The 20,785-nt window shown below is 43.0% G+C and overlaps 1 long non-coding RNA gene across 2 annotated transcripts; it reads left to right on the forward strand.

Annotated features, from left to right (window-relative positions):
- The first annotated feature begins 2,539 nt into the window (after positions 1-2,539).
- LOC111188086 (uncharacterized) lies at positions 2,540-19,354 on the forward strand. Of its 2 annotated transcripts, none has more exons than XR_002648352.3 (5): positions 2,540-2,742; positions 8,842-8,924; positions 12,354-12,973; positions 13,477-13,549; positions 13,649-19,354. It is a non-coding gene; the product is annotated as an uncharacterized LOC111188086 (long non-coding RNA). The 2 variants fall into 2 exon arrangements; XR_002648353.3 differs by lacking the exon at positions 2,540-2,742 and adding an exon at positions 2,773-3,382.
- Positions 19,355-20,785: the final 1,431 nt, after the last annotated feature.

A 20,785-nucleotide genomic window follows, 5' to 3' on the forward strand; every position in this document is an offset into this window, starting at 1 on the left:
CGCCACCAGGGAAGCCCCCAGGACCAAGTTTGTTTGACTCTCCTAGGAGGTCTAAACTTACTGCACTTACGACCCCATCTTCCAGGCTTGGAAGTGTTTCTGACCTGGGTTCAACTGCTGGCCCTGCCATTTACCAGTTGTGAGATCATGGGTGTCTCACCTCTGTTTTTTGGGTCTCATTTTCCTTAGCTGTAAATGACTATAGATATGATAATTCCCACCAAATAGGAAGACTAAATGAAAAGATCCAAGAGTTGCTTTGTTAATTAGCTAAGAGTTAACACGTGCTTATTCTCAGTAATTTTGGAGATGTAGGTTTCTTGTTAAATCAACAACCTAATGAGGAATTTACTATTTGCCCCATTTTACACAAGAGGAAACTGAAGTTTAAACCACTCAGCTTATAAGTGGAAGGGCTGGGATTTAACTCCAGATCTCTGACTTACCCACTGGAGTCACATAGATAGGATTATTAAGTATTTGGGTTGAGGGCTAGGGAAGGGTGTCACAACAATAGAGCTTGCACGCAGAGCTTTAAAAATAACACAACTGCAAGAAAAGCGCCATCATTTGGTGTACTCCAGACATTACATAGCTTCAGTTTGAGGTTTTGGTTCCGCAGAAAGAATTGGTTTCTCTATTTCAGTTCTGAGCTTTGTTCAGTCTATGTAACTCTTGTGTTTGTAGAGAAAGTGTAGTTGTTTATTCATTCGACAAACACTGATTACCGTGTGATATGCTTTTCTGCTGGGGTTTTAGAAATGACCTGGTGAGGTGACTCATTGCTTAAAAAGGCTAGGCATTTGGATGTTAGGATCCTAGTCCCACTTGGGGCTACTGGGGCTACAAGTCCTACATAACTGTTGATTATGGAGAAACCAGGCAGGGACCCCCCTCAAGGGCCCCTCAACTATTGGTGAAATCAGTAGTTGGGACCACAGTTTAAGAACCAGTATGCTCATGATGTGTGGGCAATGGTGCCAGGGATTGCAAAACTGGAACTACCTTCCAGGAAATCTATACTGTATGGCCACATGTATAACAAGAGGAAGACTGGGGAACCCTGGGATACTCTAGCCGGAAGGGCTGAGAGTTCACTGTGTTCTCCCCATTGTACAACAGAGTTCTGGGGCCCTAGAGAGGAGGGGCTTGCCCAAGACTGTGCAGCAAGTCTGTAGTAGAGCAGAGGCCAGAACCAGGCTTCCTGTTTCCAGGCCAGGGCTCCACCTCCGAACTGCACTGTGAGCGCTATTTGGGGCCTCTGCATAACCCAGCAGACCTCTCTGGAGGCTAGACTCTGGAACGAGGTAAACCAAGTGATGGGCTTTGCTCAGTGGGCAGTGTTAATGAAAGGGAGAGGAGTAAAAGCAGCAAGTAAAAATAAAATGAATAATGTTAGTAAATTTAGGAGAAAGTCAATGAGTTCCTAAGACTTGACGGAGAGACAAAATAGGGAGAAGCAGCCAGCAGAACTGCACTGTTTTGCACTCTTGTGACCACAAATGTTAGGTGAGCCAAGAACACAGCGAGATTGACCAACCAGGGTTAAAGTAAAGGCTAAACTTTTAAATACTATTCCTGGCCGCTCTGGCAACTAGGTCTCCTTCCCATGCTAAAGATAAAATAAAACATGCAAATTAACTGAATAGAAATCAAAGGTGTAGTCATAAACAGTCTAGATCACTCCATTTGGGTAAAGGGCTGGAAGTTTGTACCTCACAAAGCAAATGAAGACACGAGAAGAACTTGAATTACACATAAGAGGGTTAAATTAGCCCTGCGAAGTACTTGTTTTCCTCCCTATCAACGCTGGTCATAGGCGATGCAGGTGGTAAATCCTGTTCTTGCCTATCCCTATGGTCTCAAGCTGTTCTAACAGACAGTAGTTGCTGGGAAGAAAACGGAAGCTCATTCTCCCAGGGCCCTATCTAAACTGGTTTGGGCTGTAGAATTTAAACAGGGGTTCTCAAAGTTTAGCATGCACTGGAATCACCTCAGGATAATCTGCTTCTGCTCCATGGCAGATCTGGCTAGCCCCAGACTGGGCGTCCCAGCTCTCTAAAACACAAGTCACACAGTGGGGTTTATTCCCGGCCCATCTCAGGTACAAGTGTGTTAATTTTGTCCCCCTTTCTCTCTGAAGCTTTAACTATGGTGCTATTTGTTCTGAAGTCTCTGCACTGCATCTGGGGAAATCCACCTGCCTTGCGTGGCTTTGCATTTTGTGTATTTGTGACCTGGTGGTACGCACGGTCAGCTGGCAGTGGAGTGGAAGGCCCTGAGAGCCTGCAGAGCCCTGGTTCTCCCTTCACTTCTCTTTGACTCAAGGCAGTACCTCTTTTCAGAGAGCATGTGCTGCCTGAATGAGCAAAACAAACTCTTGTCAGACTTCCTTTTGTGGTAGCCTTGCTGCACTGAAACCTTCCGTCAGCTCCAGGAAGCAGTAAAAACATGAAAGGTGTTGCAAGTCTTTCACGACTGTGCTGGCAGGGATTCCTTTACTGGGTGGGCCATTAGATACTGGCTTGGCACTCCCCCACGTCTGTCCATCCAGATGGTGTAAAAGGCTCTAGCCGGCACACGTCCCACCGTGGGAGAGCTGTCAGGTCCACCAGACTTGCGAACACTTCTATGAGACCCAAGTGATGGTGGGAGGGGCCAGCAAACATTTGCAGCGATGTGTGCATATCCTTTGCACTTCTTGTTGGTGCGTTTAGTAAACCGAAATTAAAGGAAATTTAGGTGAGTGGTGAGCTGTCATTCTCACCGATCTCTGAACCTGGTGCAGGCCTGATGGTCTGACCTTGCTCACTGCTCTTCCTCTTTTCCTCCTTCCCATTCCCCTCCTCCTCCTTTTCTTTTCGTTTTCTTCTTTCTCCTCTTCCCTTGACCCTCCACCTCCCTTCTACCCTCCCATTACTCTCTTCTGTTCTACACAGCTTGAATATTCCTGGGCTATTGTTTGTACAATAAACTGTGCAAAGAAACACAATCCTCCAATGAAAGTTATTTAAAAGTAATTCTGATTTTCACTTACATTTTCCCAAGTTGCTATGGGTTGAATTGTGTGCTCCAAAATTTATATATTGAAGTCCTAAGCCCTAATACCTCAGGATGTGACCTTATTTGGAGATGAGGTCTTTACAGAGGTAATTAAGTTAAACTGAGACATTAGCATAGTCCCTAATCTGATATGAACTGCATCCTTCTAAGAAGGAGAAGTTTGGACACAGGCAGCCATACAGGGAGAACACCTTGTGAACTTGAGGACATCCATCTACAAGCCAAGGAGAGAGGCCTGGAACAGGCTCTTTTCCTCAGAGCCTTCAGACGGAACCAAACCTGTCAGCACCTCGACTTTGGACTTCTACCCTCCAGAACTGTGAGGCAATATGTTTCTATCATTTAAGCTGCCCCGTTTGTGGTATTTGTTATGGCAGCCCTAGCAAACCAATACATACTAAAAGGGAAGCTAGTCTGTAATTCTCAGCAATGTTTTTAACCACCACCCTCCCTCCTGTCTTCCTAGTTCTCTCACATCTGCAGCAGCTGTGGTACCTCTTGATCTCTAAACTCCAGAAACCCTTCCCCACCACTAGCTTGAATGACTTCTATTTTTCTAACACCTCTCCTGCTGAGCAAGAAATCAGCAAACTTTGATTCATTGCTCTGGTAACTTAACCTTGAGAAAGGTGGTGCCCCAAATTGGAAACACAAGCATTTTGGGTCACTGGAAGTGGATAGCCTTAGTGTAAGTGTAAATATGGCCTATTTCATGCACAAGGTGAGCACGATTTCTATTTGGATTGTTTAGTCCAGAGACTTGTTTATGTCATGGTGAACTGAGAAAACCCCAGTGTTCTGACTCAAGACCAAGAAGACCTTGGTTGGTGGTAAATTATTGGCAGGGAATTTGGTAGTGACCAGAGCTTGTTTAGCAGAGTGGATGGCGTTCATACAGTAACCATAAGCCTGGACCAGTGAAGGCCTGGCACACCTAGCTAGGATTTGAGGGTATATACAGCAGCTTGGGTGTCCAGATTCAAGTTTTCACTTATGTGTATTATCCTTGCATTCCTAGAATGAGCTCCACTCTGTCACTGTAATAAAAAGAGTTAACATAGCAGGCTGAACACTGCTATTTTTAGAGGTTGGCCCCTGGCTGGTGGTCTGCAGACTTGGCATTTAAGGCTGATTGATGATGTGATTTCTCCTGTACACGAGCTTTCCTTCTGAGAGTCTGGAATTTTGGTAGTTGTGCCTAGGCAACCACTGCCAATAAAATCTTTGGGCACTGAGTCTTTAATGGGCTTTCTGGGCAGAAACATCACACACATGGTTGCATTCTTCGCTGCTAGAGAAAGGATCATGCTTGATGTGTCCCTCACAGGAAGGAAAGAGTATAGGAAGCCTGCATGGATTTCTCCAGAACTCACCTGTGTCTTTTTCCTTCCATGATCCTATTTTGTATCCTTTTACTGTAATAAACCTGAGCCATGCTGTGAGTACAACTATGTGCTCAGTCCTGTGAGTCATTCTAGAAAATCAACGAACACGTGGGTGGTCTTGGGGAATCCCTGAAAGGGTCACGGTGTTTTACTTTTTAATGTGTTGTTGCGTTGTGTCTGCTAATATTTTATGTTTTCTTTATTGATATTGTTCAGTTCAACTCCCATTTATCAAGCTTTTCTTCATGCACGTTGTTCTACACATTGACATATAGCAACTTCTTTAATCTTTTGAGGTGCCCAGGACAGCTCATTTTATAGGTGAGAAAGCTGAGGCCCACAGAGATGGAGTGACTCACTCAGAGTCATGGAGCTCCTGACTGCACAGCAGAGCTGGGAACCAGGGCTATCTGCCTCTATGTTTGTGTGACCAGCAGTCCCAGTTTGCCCTCGACTGAGGGTTTCCTAGAGCATGGCACTCTGAGTACTAAAACTGCAACGGTCCTGGGCAAAATCAGGACACCTGGTCACCCTACTTCAAGTCCACAGCTTTTTTAATACTTTATCCAACTAGATACTTCTATTTTCCTGAGGGAGAGCTTGTCCCCATTAGGAGGTGGCCTATTTAGACCCAAATTGGAAGAGCCAGACACCTGGTCTCTCAAGGAGACCAATTTCCAAAGACCTTGCCTTAGTGCCAAACACTCTGCACCTCCCAACCCGCCTTGCTCAGTCTGCTCTTTCTTCTTCTCCACCAAGTGCACCGCCCATCTCTGCCCACCACATTTTTCAGCATTACTGGTTTTAATTTCCTGCACCATCCCCTTTGCAAAAACTTCTTTCCTGATTTAATTACTATTTCTCTTAATTAAATTTCATTCTCTCGATTGTCGTTAAACTCCTGAAGTTGTTTCTCCAACGAATTTAACAGTGAGGCCCTGTGCTTAGAGATTAATTGTCGTCATTTTTCCCTCAAACACAGGTACTTTCTTACTTCTCTTCAATTATCTGTGGGCAAAAGGAAAGTGACCATCCTTCTTCCCAGGGCCTCTCTGAGAACAAACACCGCTGGGGGCTGCCGTGAGAGAGAGGGAGAGAGGGAGAGAGGGAGAGAGGGAGAGAGGGAGAGAGGGAGAGAGGGAGAGAGGGAGAGAGGGAGGGAGGGAGGGAGGGAGGGAGGGAGGGAGGGAGGGAGGGAGGGAGGGAGGGAGGGAGGGAGAGAGGGAGGGAGGGAGAGAGAGAGAGAGAGAGAGAGAGAGAGAGAGAGAGAGAGAGAGAGAGAGAGAGTGAGTGGGGCGATGCCAAGTCTCTTGAATTTTTCTCCCACCTTCTACTGAGTCTAATCTCAGGGTAAGTAGCCAGAGAGCCCCAGGTGACTCAGACGGGCTCGTGAACAGCCTGGCGGGGGTGGGGTGGGGGTGGGGAGGAGCTCCAGGGGCACAGCTCAGTTTTCAGAGATGATGGCTCCCTGCCAGGAGGGGTTTGGGATGGTGCGGAGGGGAATAGGGGCTGGCTCTGGCCTCAAGCATTGCACCCAGCCAAGGTCTCTCAGAGGAACTAAGGCTGTGGCTCAAAGGTACAGAAACACTTTCGGCTAGAACTTGCCTTCCCTGGAACGCCCCTCTTAGGAAACCAAAGCTCCAGTGCTCTACCCTCTGATCACCTTTCTCACGGTCTCAGTACAGCAGCCTTTTGACCTTTCAGCCTCAAACTCCTGTTTTCCCAGCTCCATCACCCCAGACTCTCCTCTGTCTTTGTGCACAGACCCTTGAAAAACGGTGACTAGAGAAGGATGCATGGTTCTGGGTGGGGCCCAGTAAGCTTCCTGTATGAGCTAGTTGCTGCATCCTCTGGCCCTGTATGGGTGAAGCACCCGCAGAGGTACAAAGCACAGGCTCTGGGGTCCTCAGACCCAGCCTGGCACATACAGGCTGTGGGATCTTGTTTCTCCAATGCCCCAAGCCTCAGTTCCCTCGTCTGCAGATATTCAGATATAGTACCATGTGAAAGGGGTACAGGGCTGCCTTTTATTATATGTCAGGATTAAATGAAACAACTGAAGTGAAGAATTCAGCACAGTGCTTGGTGTGTAATTAGCCTTAAACAACAAGTAGTATTACTCACACTGAGTAGCATTTGCTCCTATATGTCACAGAATCCCCAACTTTTAGGACTGAAAAGAAAACTGAAGTCCTTTAAGCCCTCTCATCTCCCCAGCCATTTGATTATGACATTTCTATTTGGTCTCTGACTCTGCTTGGGTACCTCCTGGGATGGCGAACACTGCTCTGGGGAATCCCTGCCTTCTTTGGGTTACTCTATAGATGTCAATTAGCTCTGTTTACAGGTGTGATGTATTTAAACTGCTTTCCAGTTGCAGGGAACAGGAAGCTGTCCCCTATTCAACTACAATAATGTAGGCTGCCAGAGAACAGGACACAAATGATCATTTGGAAGATAAGTCAGCAAATAACTCAATGACATACTCACAGGTGAAGGATTCAGGCTCTAGACTCTCTGCCTACCCAGTTCCTGGGAGGGGGGGTCCGGTCCAGCTGAAGATAAGGTCCTGAGAATGAGGTAGAACCCAGTTAATTCAGACACGTTTTATAGACAAGGCCTCAAAAATCCCAAAGGAACCCTTTTTTTTTTTTTTACATCTTTATTGGAGTATAATTGCTTTACAATGGTCCAAAGGAACCTTTGAAGTCACCCTTTTCCTGAGTTCACGAGGACTCACAAACAATACCATCCATCCCTGGTTATTCATGCTCATTAAACGTCAGAATAAAGAGCTTAGAGCTCAGGAGGGGCTCCATCCCCATTACTCCGGGGCCGCTTAGCTGCATTTATGATGAGAAGGCCCTGGGGTGTTTAACTACCCGATTTGCTTAATAAAGTCCTCCCGGTTCTGCTGATGTTACCAGCTTCATGTCGCACATTCTTGTGCTATTGGGGTGGTGCCAGAATGTATTTAAATATCCCATTGTGTCTATTTCATTTTTATTTAAAGGAAATGAATTTCAAGGTTTAAAGCAGATTTTCTAATGTAAATGCACCTATGCAGCTAGGTGTGAGGAGCCAGAAGTAAGGGAAGGGTTACAGTATAGGAACTGTATGAGGCATTCATGGCTCATCTAGCTGGAGGTCCTGTTCTCCTATGAACTGTGGCTTGTGAGACGGTGGATTCTCATTGTTAGGAAGTACATATTTGTATAAACCTGAATTAATTTTCATTTAGTGCTTAATAGATTTAATTTTACCTTAATGATATATTTTATTTCTTCTTTTTGGTATAAATTTACTTATTTATTTTTGGCTGTGTTGGGTCTTCGTTGCTGTGTGCGGGCTTTCTCTAGTTGGGATGAGCGGGGGCTACTCTTCGTTGCGGTGCGTGGGCTTCTCACTACGGTGGCTTCTCTTGTTGCGGTGGCTTCTCTTGTTGCGGAGTACGGGCTCTAGGCGTGTGGGCTTCAGTAGTTGTGGCTCGCAGGCTCTAGAGTACAGGTTCAGTAGTTGTGGTGCATGGGCTTAGTTGCTCCGTGGCATGTGGGATCTTCCCGGACCAGGGCTCAAACCCGTGTCCCCTGCATTGGCAGGCGGATTCTTAACCACTACGCCACCAGGGAAGCCCCAATGATATATTTTAAATGGACTCCTAGAAGGTTTGGATTGGACCTTAGAACTTAATTTGACCAATCCCTCCTGTTACAGATGAAAAAATTGAGGCCCAGAGAGGTTAAAGTTTTTTCCCCAAATCACACAGGTAGTAATAAGTGTAGGGCTGGGATTCAAGTCTAGATTTTAAAATTTCAGATGGTATTGGTTCAAAACTCACCCCACGTGCAGTAAGATAAGCTTCTTTAGCGGTCTCTCTGGCATAAAAGGGAAGTGTTAATGTTTCCTCATCCTCTAGCTCCGAGATCCTGTTTATTTGGAATTAGCTTGGTGGAAGGATCAACTTGCCTCCTCACAGCTGCTGTCCCTTCTCATGCCACATTGAAGAGGAACCACAACCCCCTCTCCTTGACCTCCCCTCACATGCTGCACACACGGCAGCTACATACGTACAGCAGACTTTATATGAAACTTGAGGAAACAGAGGTTTGTGTCACCATGTTGCTCGTTTCCCCTTCTTTTTAGAGCACCCTTCTGTAGGATTCGTCCCAGAAATTCCCCCATTTCAAAGCACAGAGTAACATAGCTCATCAATTCCCTTTCACTCAGGACTACGTTTTGCTGCAACAGAGACCTGTAAAACAATGCCTTAAATAAGGGTTACAATTTTTCTCTCATGTAAGTCTGGAGGTAGGCATTCTAGGGCTGGTAAGGTAGTGCCACAATCTCATCAGTGTCCTAACCTCCTCTCATCTTTCCATTTTGCCATCCTTAGCACAAGCCTACTGTCCTCAAGCAAGATCACCTCAGGACTGCAAAATGACTGCTGCAGCACAAGTCATTACATCCATGTTTCAGGTAAAGGAAGAGGGAAGGCCAATAAGGGGCCTGCCAACAGAGTCAGTGCCCTTTTCAGGGAGCATTCCCAGAAGTCTCATACTATAGTTATTCTTTCATTCAATTGGCCAGAAGTTACTCTCATGGGCACTCTTCTCTGGAGGGGAGCCTGGGAAATCTAATTTTTCAGTTGGCACATTGCTACCTCCAACAAAATCAGGGCCCTGTGTAAGTAAGAAGAGAAGAATAAATTTTGGGTAGGCAACCAGAATGTCTGCCACAACCCCCAACTCAGGTCTGGACCTATCTTTGCATCCCAATGACTCATTATTCTATTAAACCTAAGAGGCCATCACAGGGCTGAAGGGAGGGAGCTGGAGTAAAAGAAATGGCTGAATCTTTCATCTGCTGTCTTCACTGACAGTCTCTGAAAGTGGATGGCAACAAAGAGATTTATTTGCCCACTGATATGAAATTTACCACCCTCCTTAGAAGGCAGAAGCGGTTACAGTTGCCTTTTATTTTCCTATTGCTACACCCAAGGATTGTTGTGAGAATGAAAAGACAGATATGAGACAGATATGAGACAGCATGTTATAAACTATAAAACACTATTCAGCAACAGAAATGATCGTTTATCTTTATTATAAGTGTTGTCACGTCTTCTAAAGCCGTGCGCTCAGCTGAAGAAAAGGATTTTCTGAGAGAGAGCAAGAGAGCCAAAGAGAAAAGGAGAGAAAGAGTGAGGGGGAGGGGTAAGGGAGAAGGGAAATGGGGAGAGAGAAGAGTGGAGGCCCCTTTTCTATCAAAGGCAGAACAAAAATATATTGACATAATTGAATCCTATGTCTGACCTAAACACATATACAACTACCTGGGAGACAGCATCAAAGTTCTTTGCTCAGGGCTCTCTGATTATTTAAAAAATATCTCCCTCATTTTTAAGCAATATATGTATATTGAAGACTATTTGAACCATATGAAAAGGCACAAGGAAGTTTTTCTTAAAAACCTGCTTTATTGATATATAACTGACGTATCATAAACTGTGCACATTTCAAGTGTGTAATTTTATATATTTTGACATAAGTATACACCCATGAATCCATCACTACCCTCAACATAATGAACACATCCGTCACCCCCAAAAGTTTCCTATGCTCCCTCTCTTCTGCCCCTTCCTGGTCAACCCCCTTCCTGCCAGGAATCAACTCCTCTGCTTTCTGCCACTCTAGATTCCTTTGCATTTTCTTGAATTTTATACAAATGGAATATAAAATTCCACAAAAACATGTACAATGTATGTACTCTTTTTTGTTTAGCTTCATTCACTTGGCATAATATATGAAAACAAAAAAAACCAAAAAAATGCCAACAAACCTCACAACTTACAGAGAAGTATAATTAATGACATAACACAGATCCACCAGGATTCAGAACAGTTAATTAGCCATATTCGCTTCAGCTCTCCTCATTTTTTTAATGTGATTTATACAAGAAAAAAATTGTAACAATTTGCATAATTCTATGAATAATTATAAAGCAAACCCCTGTGGGCAACAAGTGAACGCTGTAAGCACCCTGTTATCTTCTGTGTCCCCTCCCTGACACCCATGTCTTCCCCCCCAATTCTAGGTCATCACTATCCCCACTTTCGGGAGACTCACTTTCTTGCTTGCCTTTCTGGTTTTATGACCTAGGTATCCATCCCAGTATGGTAGAGTTGAGCCACCTGTTTGTGAATTTTATATGAATGAAACCATAGTGTTTGTCTTCTTCTGTGACTTGTATTTTTTACCGTTATGTTTGGGAGATTAGCCATGTTGTGTCACGTGGCTGTGGTTTGTTCATTTTAATGGCTGTAGAGTATTCAATTTTATGAATATACTGCAGCGTGGCATGGCCCACACTAGAAAGAAACCTTTAAAATGTGATCATCACTGTTTGGCCTGTGTTCGCACCCAAGCCTTGTACCCATCAGACAGTCGTCATAGGATAGAAACAAGTGAAACACCCCAACTCCTGCTGCCAGTCCCCTGACCGCCACCCTGTGTCCATAGAAAGTTAATCATTAATATTCACATATGCAAATCATAAATATTTACAACAATATCTTCTGTCCTGACATAGTATTCCTTCTGAAGAAGCAAAGCACAAAGCAGCTTCTAAAAAAAAAATTATGAACTTTATGTAATTTCATTAGTCAGCCCAGGCTAATAAAAAAGTACCACAGACTGGGTGGCTTAAACAACAGAAGTGTATTTTTTCTCACAGATCTGGAGGTTGGAAGTTCAGGATCAAGGAGTCAGTAGGTTTGGTTTCCACTGAAGCCTCTCTCTGGCTTACAAAGGGCTGCCTTCTCCCTGTTTCCTCATGTTTCTGTCTCCTCTGTCTTCTCACTGTATTCCCTCTTTCCTTCTGTTTCCTAATCTTCTCTTTAAAGACCCCAGTCAGATTAGATTAGGACCCATCCCAATGGCCACAGTTTACCTGTTTCAAGGCCCTGTGTCCAAATATGGTCATGGTCTGAGGTACTAGGGGTTAGGACTTCAAAACATGAATTTCAGCCCATAGCAGTTGCACTGATCTTAATACAGCTAGCTATATTCTCCGTGGGAGAGAGAAAAACAAGGGTGACGTCAGACACTCTCCTTCTACAGCCTGCTCTTCCCTTTTCACTCTTTTCCTCAGGCCTTCAATTCAGAACATCCTAGCTCACTGCTCCTAAATGATGCTCTCACTATAAATTGCATAGAAACATAAGACATCAAAACCTAGTTTTACATTTCTTTGTGTATAAGAAATAGCAAGAGTCACTGAAGTCGGTGCTTGCAGTCTGAGACTTTTCTAAAAAGAGTTCAGTGCATTATTCAAGTTGAAAAAATAATAATTTGGACCTTAGCCTGTCTCCAGCAGATGGACGACGCTGCCCGTCCCCTGCCCTTTCTTAAGAAGTTCCCTTTATTCTGTGATACCCTGAAGTGTCTGCTGGCATGGTGGTTTACAAGCACCTTCTCACGTGGTGAATAATTAGGTCCTAATCACCACCCAGTGAAGTAGAGAAATAATTTGAATCCCTGTTGTACAGATGAGATAACTGGAGCATAAAGAATGTGGGATTTTCAAGGTCACACAGCAAGAAAGGCACAAAGCCAGCTTCCATTTCTCAGTCTAGGTAATATGAATTCCACAGTTCCACGTTGCCTTCTCTCCCCAAAGTGGCAGTCCATCCACCAAGTTTTTGTTTCAATTGGGGTGCAGTGGCGCTAGTCATTGGGAGGGGGAACAACTGAAAACACTATGATGACTCAGGGCAGTCAATAAGAAAATGGACTTTCTCGGTGCGGCAGAGATGGGGAAGTAGTCATCTTCTTTCTTCTGATAGCAGGGCGTATCAGAAGAGTTTTTGAGTTATTGTTTTATTCCACGGGTTTTTGTTTTATTCCACAGGTTTCGATGACCAGACTGTGCTTGTTCAGTGGGAACCCCTTAATTCTGGCTCCTGGGTCCTCTTGACATGTTCCCATAAGTCCATGAGCCTATCCTTACTTGGCACAAAAAGGTGTTCCACATTCTTCTCATATTTTCACTGCCCCAGCCTTAAACTCACTGTATTTTGAGAACTGGTGGATACCACCCAGTGTTAAAAGTTGAAGTCTTGAACCACTGTAGGAGCCAGAGGAGACGGTGATTTCTCCTCAAATTATGACCCTTCTTGACCTTCAGATGAAAGGACTAAGAGGATGATTGCCCCCACGTGCTTGTAATTCATCCCCAGGATAAACAAATCTACTGTCTTAAGTTTCTCATGATTTCCATTTCATGGAAGAGAATTTCAAACTGAGCCTCAGAGACACTAGGTGGGAAACGGGAATTCAAATCTGTGGGATAGGGTAACGGGAGATCAATACGGAACGGACTGCCGCCCTTACTAACAGTGACCCTGACCCACACAAGCCCGTGTGTGGGAGGAGCTTGGGCTCCTCCCAAGGAGCCTGCAGAGCCGGCGGCGAGCAGGAAGCCTCAGGGTACAGAGGAGCATGTCACTCTGAACTCCCAGATGGTGAAAGGTAAGCCTCTGTCCTGGGGACACCGGAGTGGGCGGGGTGTCCTTTCTACACTCACAGGTGCAGCCAGAGCTGACTCTAAGATAAGACAGGTTTGATCATGGCTCGTTTTCCTTTCCATTAAAAATAATTTCAATTAGGAAAGACTTTAAGCTTACAGAAAGTTACAGATAAAAATGTCATAAGCACCAATGTACCCATCACCAGACGGAGGAAATGTTAACATTAGCCTTAGATCCTTTTAGAAAGAAAGTAAAACTACAGATAAAATTGAAACCCAATTGTCCTCCCTCTTTCTCCAGAGGTAACTCTCAAGTTAGTACGCAGCTTCTTGGTGCTCAATATTACTTTGTTTTCACGTGGGTAAACACCAATATATAATATTGCCTTGTGTACTTAAAACATTTCATAAGCAGTATTGTTACCCACGCTATGCAGCCAAGGCTCCAGGAGCGGAAACTTTTATTTTTTTCAATCATACAGGTTAGTTGTTTTTTTATCAACAGGATGCCACGAAGGCCAGAAACAAAACCAGATTGAACCAGCTAGGTCCAAGATGACGGGCAAAGTAGGCTAAAGGTCACTGCTTTCCTTGCCTTGATTTATCTGTGTTTCCATATCAACCCCTGAAAGCTGAAAGATACTTACCCAGATTTATCTCTGTGTTTGTTTCAAAAGTACCTGGTGTTTGGCAGACATGCTTCGCGGGCTGTACTTTGAGAGATACACAGTGGTCAACCATCCCAAACCAGCTCTGACGACCACGGGAACACGCCTGCGCAGATGAAACCAGGGGGCTGTCCCAGCATTACCTTCGCTTCATTACCTTGCTAACATCTCCACCCAAAGCGGGGATTTGTGCTCTGCTAGGCACAATTTGTTCCACGTGCAAAGGAACATGGCCGACTGCGCATGACCTGGCTGCCCCTGGAAATCTCCGCCCCTTTCCTAGAGCCCTGATGACCCTCTCCCTCCTAACCCTAAAATTCCCTTACTCCCCTCTCTTTGGGGAGAAGGTGCTTTTAGAGTTTGAGCTTCCCTTCTCCATTCTCTGGCGTTTGGGTAAAAACCTGTTTTGCTTGCACCAAACTCAATTTCATTATTGGGAGCTCGAAACTGAGTGGGAAGGAACTCCCTGTCTGATAGGGGTTGGGGGAAGGGAGAGCTTAGGTTCAGCTAAGGCACCAAGAATGGGGGGTGGTCTCACGTCTAATTCAGTAACATTACCATACTGCTTGTATCCGTTTTCAACTGACTTTTTTTTTTTTTTTTTTTTCGGTACGTGGGCCTCTTACTGTTGTGGCCTCTCCCGTTGCGGAGCACAGGCTCCAGACACGCAGGCTCAGCGGCCATGGCTTACGGGCCTAGCCGCTCCGCGGCATGTGGGAATCTTCCCGGACCGGGACACGAACCTGTGTCCCCTGCATCGGCAGGCGGACTCTCAACCACTGCACCACCAGGGAAGTCCTCAACTGGCTTTTGATTTTCACCTAACAGCGAGATTTATTGATATTAATAATGTAGATCTAGTTCATTCATTTTATCTGATAGTATTTTGTTGTATGACATTTCTATAATGATATATATTACTCTTAATAGTCCTAATGCTTTGTATATTGGATTTTCTTTGAAGATAATAAACTCACCTGGAATAATGACAGTTTTGTTTCCTACTTTCTATCCCTAAATCTCTTATTTCTATTTTTAGTATAATGTTGGCTAGGAGTTCAAGTGGGGATTATTTTCTTGTTCTTTTTCTGATTTAAAAGAGATTTTAAGGTTTGCATTTTTAGGTATGATGTTTGTGGTAGGTTTTTGGTAGCTACCTTTTTACCAGGTTAAGGAACCTACCTCCTAGTACTATTTTGCCCAAGGTGTTTTTTCCCAAAGTCCTTTCATGACTGACTTCATTATGTTTCTTTTTCTGAACCTATTGACATGATTATATAATTTTCTCCTTCTAATTTCCCAGTCTAGTAAATTACATCAGTAGATTTCCTAATGTTAAAGTATTCTATATTTTTAAGGAAAAGATAAGATAGAGGACCGTCCTCTATTTGATCATGATGTATTTTTTATACATTGCTCAATTAAGTTTGCTATCCAGCTGTCTGTCTGCTATCTATGTATGTATTTAAAAAATTCTTGTATTTGGGTACATGTTTGAAGTGGGGGGCCTGTACATATTTCCCCCCTGTCTGGTTTGTTATCTAGACTATATTAGCTTCATAAAATAAGTTGAGGAGTTTCATCTTTATTTACTGTCTGGAAGAATTTATATATAATTGGAATTATCTGTTATATGAAAGTTTAGAGGATCCACCTGGAGAGCCATCTGTAACGTATAATTTCTTTGTGGGAAAATTGAAACTCTATTAATTCAAGTTCTTATTTTGTTATAAAAACAATTGGGTTTTCCATTTCCTCTCAAGTTAGTAATGGCAAATATGGTACTTTACATTGGGGCAGGCAAACTATGGCCTGTGAGCCAAATGCAGCAGCTTTTTGTTTTTGTAAATAAAGTTTGATTGGAATACAGCCATGCAATTCATTTATATATTGTCTATGGCTGATTAGGCTGTGCTCCCCTAATCAATCCCCAGTACCTATCCTCTATCTCCTTGATTCTCAGAGCTTTTCTATTCTCAGTATAGATGAAGAGTTTAAGAATTGAATTTTCAACTCACTTCGTCCAACCATTTACTCATCCATCCATCCTTCCATTCAGTGAATATTTACTGGGTGTCTACATTCTCAACATTATTCTAAAGCACTGGGGATATAGCAATGAACAAACAATTCCATGCCCTCATGAGGCTTACATTCAAAGATGGAGACTCAGACAATAGACAAATAAGATAGTACATATACAATATGCCTGGGGTATTTGGGAGAAAAGTAGAGAGAAAGTCTTTGGCTACCGTTTCCATTTCTGTAACATTCTTTGGTCTATTCAAGTTCTTTTTGTATCAATATTGCATTTTCTATATTTTACAATTTATCAGTTTCATGTAGGTTTTCGAATTTATTACTGTGGAGGGTTTCATTCTTCTATTTTCAACTCTTTGTACCACTGTCTTTTGTAGATAACATATTGTTGGATTTTATTTTTTTAAAGCCCAGTCTGACTTTTTCTCTTCTAATTGGGACAGTTAGCCCATTTATATTTATTTTATATATTTAAACTTAGTTGCCATCTTTTTTTCATATTTTCCATTTATATGTCTTCTTTTATTTCTTTTTATTCTTACTTATCACTGGATGTACTGAATTTTCTTCTGCTGGTTTAAAAGTTATACTCTATTTTGTGCATCTGATGATTGCTTTAAACTTAAGACTAATATAGATTTAAAAAATTTCCCCTATTAATCTGTTAAACTTGTCAGTATTTATGTCTTTCCCCTAAAAAGACAAATACTCTAGTCTGCTCTCATATCCTTCAGTTTCTTCCCCACCCCCTTCCTATGCCATCATTATATGAAAATGATTTTTTTTTCTTTTTCAATCATGCTAGATTTTTTTTATTACCTTCCTAGATTTATGTGTCTAAAATTTTGAGTACTTTTTCCAAAATTATTTTCAATGTGTGGTAACCCTTTTGGTACCTTGTATGCCTGAGAATGTTTTTTACTACCCCTCATATGTTAATGCCAATTTTTGGATATAAAGTTCTACCTTCCAGATTATTTTCTTTCAGTTAAAAAAAAATTACTTTCATCTTCTTGTATCCAACACTTCTGCAAAGACTAATGCTTCTCTGTAGATAGTCTACTCTTTCTCTAGGTATTTCTCTGCTTTGTCTAGGTAGGTATTCTCTACGCTTGGAAGTCTTTTCAAATTTTACCTTTGTCTTTGGGACAATTAAAAAAAATATTACTACAATCTAAGTATGGGTTTTCATTCTCTGTCTACTTTCAATGTGACGTCCTTCATCTTTCCTTGATTCTAGAAAATTAATGTCCATTTATTTGTTCAAATATTTTCACCTTTCTGTTTTTGTTTCCTCGCTCGTTAGAACTCCTATTATTTGGATGTTGAAAATTTTACATCTAATCTCTTTATTTCTTAGATTTTTTTTCTTTTGTGTTTCTTTAAAAAAATTTTTTTTCTGTTGACATCTGGAAGAATTCCTCATTTTAATCTTTCAGTTCACTAATATATTCTTCAGCTAAACCTGTCCTATCATTTATCTGCATCTATCTGATCTAATGTGAATATTTCCACTTGGCTTTAAAATAATTTGTTGTCCTTGTCTCATTATCCAAATATTTATTATGTTTATTTTAAATTCTTGGTGTATTCTTCTGTTTCATATAGCCCACAGTGTTCCATTTGCCATTTTTATTGTAATTTTGTTTTGTAGTCTTTCTTTTCAGATGTCTATTTTTTTTTCCCAGTGAACTCATGCTACTCTGGTAATGTATATTGGGGGATTTCCAACAAAGAGTTCTAGTCTCCATCCATCCCTGTGAATATAAAGTGTGGGTAGTGGACAGTGTAACCACAGGGCCACTATTGATCACTCCTGATTGCTAACTCCTCATAAGGCAACCCTTTGGTTCAGGGTTTCAACTTTAAACCTTTCAGGACAAGATGCAACATAGTATCTTGGATTGGATCTTGGAAAAGAATAAGGACAATAATGGAAAAAGCCTGGCAAAATCTGAATGTAGTTTTGTTAATAGTGATGTACCCATGTTAATTGTACTGCAGTTATGTAAGACATTAACATGAGTAGAAACTGGGTGAAGGGAGTACAGGAAACTTTTCTGCAAATCTAACATTATTGTACTATTGCTGAAACTTTTCTGCAAATCTAACATTATTCCAAAATAAAAGGTTTTTATAAATATTTTTGATAATAAGTGAGCTGGACACTCATGATATGTGTAATTATCTATAGGTGTATTTCACTTTAAATGAAACATTTAAAAAATGTAACACACACACACACACTCATACCCCTTAAAAACCCTTTCAGTTGAAGCACGAGTGGGAAGACAAAACCACCCTTGGTTGTAATTCTCTGGCTTTGAGGTTCTGAAAGGGGAGGGTTGGAAGAGTGAAAGCTCAAGGCAAGCTGGTCCATCTTCGCTTGAAGTTGTCCCACAGTTCACTGATGCTCTTCTTATTTTTAAAAGTTCTATTTGGGCTTCCCTGGTAGCGCAGTGGTTGAAAGTCCGCCTGCCGATGCAGGGGACGCGGGTTCATGCCCCAGTCTGGGAAGATCCCACATGCCGCGGAGCGGCTGGGCCCGTGAGCCATGGCCGCTGAGCCTGCGCGTCCGGAGCCTGTGCTCCGCAACAGGAGAGGCCGCAACAGTGAGAGGCCCGCATACCGCAAAAAAAAAAAAAAATTCTATTTTCTCAAGTTCACTGATCTTTTTTTCTGCACTGTCTAATCCACTGTTAATCCAATTTTAAAATATTGTATTTTAAAATCTCAGACATAGTTTTCATCTCTAGAAGTCTTATTTGGGTCTTTTGAATATTCTCCATGTCTACTTAACTTTTTGAATGTTGGGAGTACAGTTCTAATACCTGCTAAGGTCTTTCTCTGCTGATTCTAACATCTGTGTTACTTCTGAGTTGGTTTTCATTGGTTGGCCTCACTATGGGTCACGTTTCCCTGATTTTTTGCATGTCTGGTAATCTCTGATTGGATATCAGACATTGTGAATTTTACCTTGTTGGAGTTGGATATGTTGTATCCCTATATATCTCCAGTTTTGATCTTGGATATAGTTAAGTATTGGAAACATTGTGATTCTTTCAGGTCTAACTTTTACAATTCGCTAGGTGGGTCTAGAGCAGCACAGTTTATGACTAGTCATTCCTCACTGCTGAGGCAAGACCCTCCTGAGCACTTCACCCCATGTGCCGTGAATTATGAGCTTTTTTAGTCTGACTGGTGGCTGTAGGTACTGTTCCCAGTCCTGTGTGAGAACTAGGCCTTTTTTCTTCCAGTCCTTTCAGGTGGTTCTTTCCTCCACTTCAGGTAGTTTCTTCACATGATGTGTCGTTGATGCATGCACGGAGGGTTCTATGCAGATTTCTGAGGTCCTCTCACTGTGCGTTCTCTCCTCTCTGGTGCTCTGTATTACGAACTCTGGTTGCTTTGGTCCCCTGGACTCTCAGCTCCATCTCCTCGACTCAGGGAGTCTGCAGGCTCTGCCTCAATTCCCCCTCAAGTGCCACAGCCAGAGAACTGTCATAGGCAGTACATTGGGACAATTTGCTTCTGGTCTCTCAGGCATGGTTGTCTTCTGTTTTGTGACTTGTGTGTCTTGAAAATCACTGTTTTATGTACTCTTCCTTCCTTCCTTCCTTTCTTTCTTCTTTCCTTCCTTTCTCTCTTTCTTTCTTTTCTTTCTCTCTCTCTCTCTTCCTCCCTCCCTCCCTCCCTCCCTCTCTCTCTCTCTCTCTCTCTCTCTTTCTCTCTCCCTTTCTCTTTCTCCCTCCCTCCCTTTATCTCTTTCTCGCTTTCTTCTCTCTTTCTTTCTTGTTTCATAAAAGAGGGTAAATTGGTCCCTGTTACTCCATCTTAGCTGGAAGCAGAAGTCCCACATTCTTTTTTTGTTCCCTCATTTAAACAGTGTGTTTAGGGAGGTTTCTGTGGTGAGAGCAAAGAGGGGCCAGGACAGCTATCCCAGTTTCAAAGCTCAGTGGCTCCCTCTGCCATTGTTACCACAAAGAACTCAAAATGTGGCCTCTCTGTGTAGCCACTTAGTCTCTCAGAGCTAAGCTTTCTGCCCGCAGACAGTGTTTCCTAGAGCTTTACAGGCCTTACTCTCCAAGGTGGACAGGGCGCAGGTTTTTAAAAATAGACAAAACAAAAGATTGTGTTGAAGGGGACACCATTTGTGAAATGGCAGGGCCGAGGGAGACACCAGTGCAGATGCAGAGGTGAGGTGGAGGCAGAGGCCAAGGCCCGAGAGATGAAGATGCCAAACCTGGGGCCAAACGCAAGGCCACATGAAGCCATGTCTAAGGAAAAGTCCATTCATTCACATACTCCATGTCTGGGCAGGGGCAGGCACAGAGTAGAGGAGGCAGTCATGTATAAGAAAAGGGCCACGTGTGTCTATGCAGGATGTTGAGCATTGGAGAAGAACTTGGTGTTTGCAACACTTACATTCTTTTGCAGGGCTCCCAGGAAGGTCACTGTGGAGAGGCTGCCTGCTTAGGGACTACATTCCCAGTCCCCTTTGTAGGTGGACATGCGGCTTAGAGGCAGGCCGCAGAATGTGCCAGTGATGTTCACCTCCCACACAGGCTAATCCACATGCTTCTCCCCTTCCAGCTGGTTGGAATGGAGACCCCTGGAGACAGTAGGTGACAATGGCAGAGCCTGCAATATCCCGGGACTAGCCCACCTAACTAGGGCATGAACAATTTTTGCTGTCATGGTGGTGAAACTACGACGTTATGTTAAGAACATTTTCAGTAATGAAGTGACTTGATCATTTGGTAAATTGACCTTTGACAATCCAATTTCCAGCAAATTCTTCCTTGAGGGTATATATATATATATATATGAATAACTTTGGCTTGCTTCCTTTGGAAAGACCAAGTGGTGTTTTGAGTAGAATAACACACCAGTTTTAGCTAAGAGCTGATTTTACTCATAGATTTGCATATTTTATAGTTTTTTTTTACCCTGTGGTTAGATGAGGAAGGACTTGCCTCCATTCTTGTCCTTCCATTCACAGGATGCCAAGCCCCCTCTCATGCTCCCCCTACTATTACAAGGAAGACAACTTAAGAGGAAGAAACCAAGGGAACTAGAGAGAGGGAGAGAGATGGCAATCACAGA

The sequence above is a fragment of the Delphinapterus leucas genome, chromosome 6 (genome assembly GCF_059928025.1).
Source record: "Delphinapterus leucas isolate spDelLeu-1000000601 "Yukka" chromosome 6, BTC_Dleu_Yukka2, whole genome shotgun sequence".
Taxonomy (NCBI): Eukaryota; Metazoa; Chordata; class Mammalia; order Artiodactyla; family Monodontidae; genus Delphinapterus; species Delphinapterus leucas.